The 5,766-nt window shown below is 40.8% G+C and overlaps 1 protein-coding gene across 2 annotated transcripts in view; it reads left to right on the forward strand.

Moving 5' to 3' along the window:
• Positions 1-590: 590 nt before the first annotated feature.
• The window catches only part of LOC103372054 (interleukin-1 receptor type 1), a 26,556-nt gene continuing 21,380 nt past the window's right edge, over positions 591-5,766 (forward strand). Inside the window, exon 1 of one of the 2 annotated variants that reach the window (XM_008301588.1) lies at positions 591-756. The gene's annotated coding sequence lies outside the window, so the exon portion shown is untranslated. Of the gene's footprint in view, positions 757-3,768; positions 3,871-5,766 lie in introns of those variants that run through there. The other variant, XM_008301586.1, reaches the window with a different exon arrangement.

The following is a 5,766-nucleotide window of genomic DNA, read 5'->3' on the forward strand; positions in this document are numbered from 1 at the left end:
CATGTAAACTCCCCACACTGAGCCACAACCCCGTCCTTTACAGAAACATGTACAAGTGTTACTCACATACAGCTTTTCTAGTTAGATCCACAAAGTGCTTCCTAAATACTACCTGGTGCAGCTGGTAGAACGAAAAATCTACACAAAAGCGCTTTAAAGATAAATCAGAAATCATTTGCAGGAGAAAAAAAAAGTGGATTAAAGTCATGAAAACTCGTCTTTCACAAGTTATCAGTTCGTGCATTTGCAGGAATTCTGATTTAAAATTGCTTCTCTGTGCAACCACAAGAGGTCTCAGTATGACTTCTGTATTAACCAATATTAAGGCAAATAGCTTCACTTAGCAGACTGAGATGAATCAGTGCTGGAACCAACTGATCTGACAGAGCAGGGTGGGACACAGAACAGATTGCTTTATAAAATCACATGAATAATTTACAATCATATGAATTCAGTTGTGTTGCTTTACAAAAAAAAGTGCTCTAAGTGCTGTGTAAGAGAGCTGTGTATGTCGTAAGTAAACAGCAGGATCCAGGCTGCTCTCCTTCCAGCTATTGCACAACAGATTGGGACATCAGCTTTCAAAAGCCAGCTGACAAAGGAAATTGCAACATGTGCCGGAGACGCTGAAGAAGGGGAAGTTAGCGCCGGGAAGAGCACATCGGAGCTTAGACCTACATTTTTTTTTCAAGATGTTTTTACAGGATTTTCATGTAACCTGCCTTTACAGAAGGAGAGGAGAATAACATCAGCCTGGTGAGTTCTCTGTTTTGAACAGTACAGCTGAGATAATAAACTTTCAGAATCCCTGACATCACTATTACTGTATGTGACATCCCTATGCCATCCCATCTGCACAGCACTCAGTTTAAGATCAGTTCTTTAACAGCATTTGTACCAAACAAACGGTCTAAAGGGCCTGGTCCTTCATGGTACTTAAAGTGCTTTACAATGTGTTTCACATTCACACAAACACACATTTACACACCAATGCTTGATGTGTGTGTGATTAGTAAACAAAATGTTTTACCACCTGAGCCACAGCCGCCCATCGAACATTGATCATTCTTTTCTCTTTATTTGGATCCCATTAGCTTCCACCAGGTGGTTGCTCGTCTTCCTGGGGATCATGAAAGCACCAGACATGCTTAAGCACATTTCTTTCTTCTATTTCTTCAAACTTAACTTCACTATTTTTCTGAGGATTCCATGTAACACATGTGGATGGGGTGTTTTTCTTTTTCTTTTTTTTTCCCCACGGGTAAAAGAGAAAAGTGAAAAAACTTTCTGAATTCAAAGACACTATATTTTCCCACATTTACATAACTTTGTCCAAATACTAAAAATGTTGCCCACATAACCCCAAAGTCAACCTGCAGTAAAACTTAATCAGTCATGTCTATGTCGTTGGGTAACAGTCTTCTTTCCTGGCATTCCTTAACTATGCTGTTGCTGCCAGATAACATGTCCTCAGGATCTTAGTTTAGGCTCAGACATCCACACAACAGAGAGATGATGTACCTGTTCTACTGATGCAACTAATGTGGTGGACAGACGATGCTGTATGTGGCGGATATGGGTGCCAGTGATGACGCTCCATCAACATCCTGTTGCTGCTATGTCTGTACCAGAATTCTTTTTTTCCATTCTACGGTGGGTGATAACAAGCATTAAGGTGATTGATGTGTGCATTGACAATACCGAGCTAGCTTCTCCTTATGGCTACTTGCAGACCAATAGTTGGCATCGTATGATAAGTGCAGTTAACCGTGTATACTTCTTGTGTGAAGTTGTACCTGCTCAGTTGAAATAGTGCAACAAGCATTTGGAGAGCAGACTAGGAAGGAAAAAAGGAGTCACTCTCTCTGTTATAAGTGAGTGGGCTGCACGGTGGCTCAGGGGTGAGCACGGTCACCTCACAGCTAGAAGATCCCTGCTTCTGTTGGGACGCCTGGGATCTTTCTGCGTGGAGTTTGCATGTTGTCCCCGTGCAGCGTGGGTTCTCTTCGGGTTCTCCGGCTTCCTCCTACACAGTCCAAAAACACGTTGAGGTTAATTGGTGATTCTAAATTGTCCGTAGGTGTGATTGTGAGTGTGCTTGGTTGTCTGTCTCTAAGTGTAGCCCTGTGATAGACTGGTGACCTGTCCAGGGTGTCACCTGCCTTCACCCTAAATCAGCTGGGATAGACTCCAGTCCCCCACGACCCTCGTGAGGATTTAAAATCCTCAACTATAAACACTAGCATCAGTATCAACCGTCAAATACACATGTAGAATTACCCATCTGCCAACCACCAACTGTCAACAAAATGAATAAAGAAAAAGAAAGAAAAAACCTTTGTGGTTGAAACCTTTCGCCTTTGAGACAGAAAAGAGAACGCAGGTTTTGCTGGGGTGCCAGGATATGGCTAACTGCCAAATTGTGACTGCAAGTAGTTCACGTTTTCTGTACCGCATCCTGTTTGAAAAATGTGACATTTACTCAGGGACTATGATTGTGGAAGACTGACTCATAACTGAACGAGTGCCAGTGTCCCTTGGGGATTCCTCCAGCCACTGGGAAAGCCCAGGTGCGGTTTCACACACATGAAAAACGGCACTTTGTTTTAATATTGGTTTTGGAAGAACTTTTAAGTGACAGAAATCAATACTTACTCCTGGCAGATAAGATGTTTCATTTAGTTCTTGCAATGAATGAGATTGTAAATATTCCCATCCAATGGTTCTTAACTGATAGATAATTAATTGATTAACAGATCTTGAAAGCAACGACATTAAAGTCTTAAAATGAAATGTCACATTTTCAAACAGCAATATAAAAGCTGTTGCTTAAATATTTGTAGCTTAATACCTCAGAAGAACACATGCTTGAGGTGTTCACTTATGAAAATCACAAATTTTCCAATCACATCCAATGAAAGTGTTTATTTTTCTATATTTACAGAAATGGAAATATGTTCTGTAAATGAAAAAAAGCAGTCCAAAGACATGCATGGCAGGTTGATTGGCCATTGTAAAGTAAGGAAGTGTAAATGTGAGCATGCATGGTTGTCTGTCTTTCTGATCTTCAACAGCAGGGGTGGGCAATCCTGGTCCTGGAGGGCCACAGTCCTGCATGTTTAACATGTTTCCCTCTTCCAACACACTTGATTCAAATGATCAGCTCATCATCAAGCTCTGCAGAAGCCTGAAAACCATCCTGATCAGTTGAATCAGGTGTGTTGGAAGAGAGAAACATCTAAAACATGCAGGATTGTGGCCCTCGAGGACCAGGATTGCCCACCCCTGTTCTACAGAATAAATCAGGTTTACTGCATGGATGATGTAAATGAAATGGCAGGAGCAACTGCTTGGTTATTTGTTTTGTTTTGTGTTAAATTAAATAATTTTCCTAAAAGTGAACACACATTATTGTCTTTAAGATTTAGTTAAGTGGTTATTTTTGGGTCACTGCCTGGTTTGATTAATAGAAGTCATTGTAAGTGAAGGTTACAGTCAGTTATGTGATTAATGGAAGTCATTTTAAGTGAAGGTTACAGTCAGTTATTTGGTCAATAGAAGTTATTTTTAGTGAAGGTTACAGTCAAGTTTTTCTGCTCAGGATAGGGGAAGGCTTTCTGACAGTTAAAAAGCATGTTGAAACGCAAAGGAAGGTGAACAGAGAGCTGAGTGGTGCAATCCAAACACTCTCTTCCTCCTCTTTGTGTTTGTGCTGTCATCCCATGGGGGTGGGACAGAGCTGCTGAATCACTGGCTGAGCAGCACGGGCGAGACTCCAGTCTGCATGCAAGGGTCAGAGGTGAGATTTCCTCTGTTAGTGCTGCGGTGTGGTGCAAAGTATCTCATCCTTCCTCCATCTGTTTCTCTGAGGTGAGTCAATGCATTCTGCTTATTCGTGCTTGTCTGGAGACACAAGTTTTCCTTTCTGCCTGATTTTGGATTTTACAGTATTAACTCTGACGGTATGTACTATCTTGTTGGAAATATGGGGGGTATTTATGCTTCAGAAAAACACAGAGAGAGAGTTGAATGTTCACGCTTAGAGAAGTGTGTTGCAACTCTAACCACAGGAGACCCACTTTTGCTTTAGACTACATTAGCGGTACCTACTGTGACCAGAAACATAACCTATTTTTTTTTAAGTTATGTATACATACATCCGTATACGGTTATTGACTCTATTTTTCTCATTTTTAATCAACAGAGTTATATAAAATCAATGGTGTGGCACTGAAATGTTTTTTTTAAAAGGAGAACGTGATGGTCACTATGAAAAAAATTCTCAAATTAAAGAAGTGGTCACTTTGTGTGCATTTTGACTTGTTGTTCAGTGTTGGACTAGAAAACCATGGGGTTTTTCTCTGTGCTTGTGTTTTGATGCTGGTGTTTTTCTCTGCAACTGTAAAGGTATGTACTTTCTCACACTGTGCATTTAGGCAGAGCACCTGGGTGACATGTGGTTATGCAGCTCATGTGGTTGTAGATAAATTGATGCATTTCACATCAAGATAGCTAACCACCTCAACTAAAGATGTTACACTTTGACATCTGTGGGTTTTACTATTTTCTGACTAAATTCGTAACTGAAGTCTTTTTTGCAAAGAGCACTTATTACACTGACCATTTTCTGTTTACCGTTAGCTGAACCTCCTGTTTTGGACTCTTAGTGCGTTGCTGCTTGTTGAAGGTCAGACAGCTTTGTTGTTTTTTTCCAGATGCTTTCACAATTTTGTGTTATTGCCGGTACTTGATGCAACATCTAGACATGGAAAAAGCAGCCCACACTGAAGCATACATTAATGCGTGCAGTTGCACCCACTAGGTGCCAGACCTAAATCTGTTTATCAGCTTTACACCAAACAAACAGCTACAGTGGAAAAAGCAGACATATCTGAACCTTCCAAGGAGTCTCACCGAGCATCCCACCACAACGCCAAAAAGGGTGAACATGTTTATTACCAAGACCTACATCTTATTTCACTTCACACTAGAAACAACATTGTGTGAAACGTCACATTCAGTCATGCCATTTGCATTCTTGTGGTCTAGGTAAGTCCCATTGTTATCCCTTTTAAGTGCTAAATGAGGCAAAGTGAACACTCTTATTCTCATGTTTAACAGACTGGGGGCTCTGTTTTCCTAAAAGGTGGTGCTAAAATCTCAGTGCACCTACAGGCCACAATATGTGACCTGTAATTTGTTTGCAACTTTGGTTTTCAGAGGTGACTAAGCCAAGCACAGTGTGGAAGGGCTTAATAGGAGAACTAGCGATTCAGCAGGTGCAAGTGTCAGTGATAACCGAACACATGTGCGCCTCTCATTGCTTTTAACAGCAGAAATAAGAGAGAGAGAGAGTCTGACAGGAAGGAATAAAAAAAAAAATAATGCTCATTCTCCTGAAGCACCTACACTTTCATAATAACCCAAATATTTACATACTCACCCTAACCTATGCAAAAGTATTGGCCTATCTGCTGGTAATTCATAACAATCAGTGAAGCTGCAGGAATGTTGTAAGAAACAATACTTTACTACCAATCCCATGAAAAACCAGACTGAAAGTGTTTTTCTAAGGTACCACAGTTGCTGTAGACACTGGAGACATAACTGGAGCAGCAACAGGTCTGTCGCAATGTGTGAAACGAAAGAAGACCACAAGTCATGTATGCAGACATTTTGAGTTTCAACTGCATGATCATAGGCACGTTATAGACGAGCACTTTTCACACATTGTGCACGCCACATTTTGTACTAAAGGAGGAAATA

The sequence above is a fragment of the Stegastes partitus genome, unplaced genomic scaffold (genome assembly GCF_000690725.1).
Source record: "Stegastes partitus isolate 25-593 unplaced genomic scaffold, Stegastes_partitus-1.0.2 Scaffold1688, whole genome shotgun sequence".
Taxonomy (NCBI): domain Eukaryota; kingdom Metazoa; phylum Chordata; class Actinopteri; family Pomacentridae; genus Stegastes; species Stegastes partitus.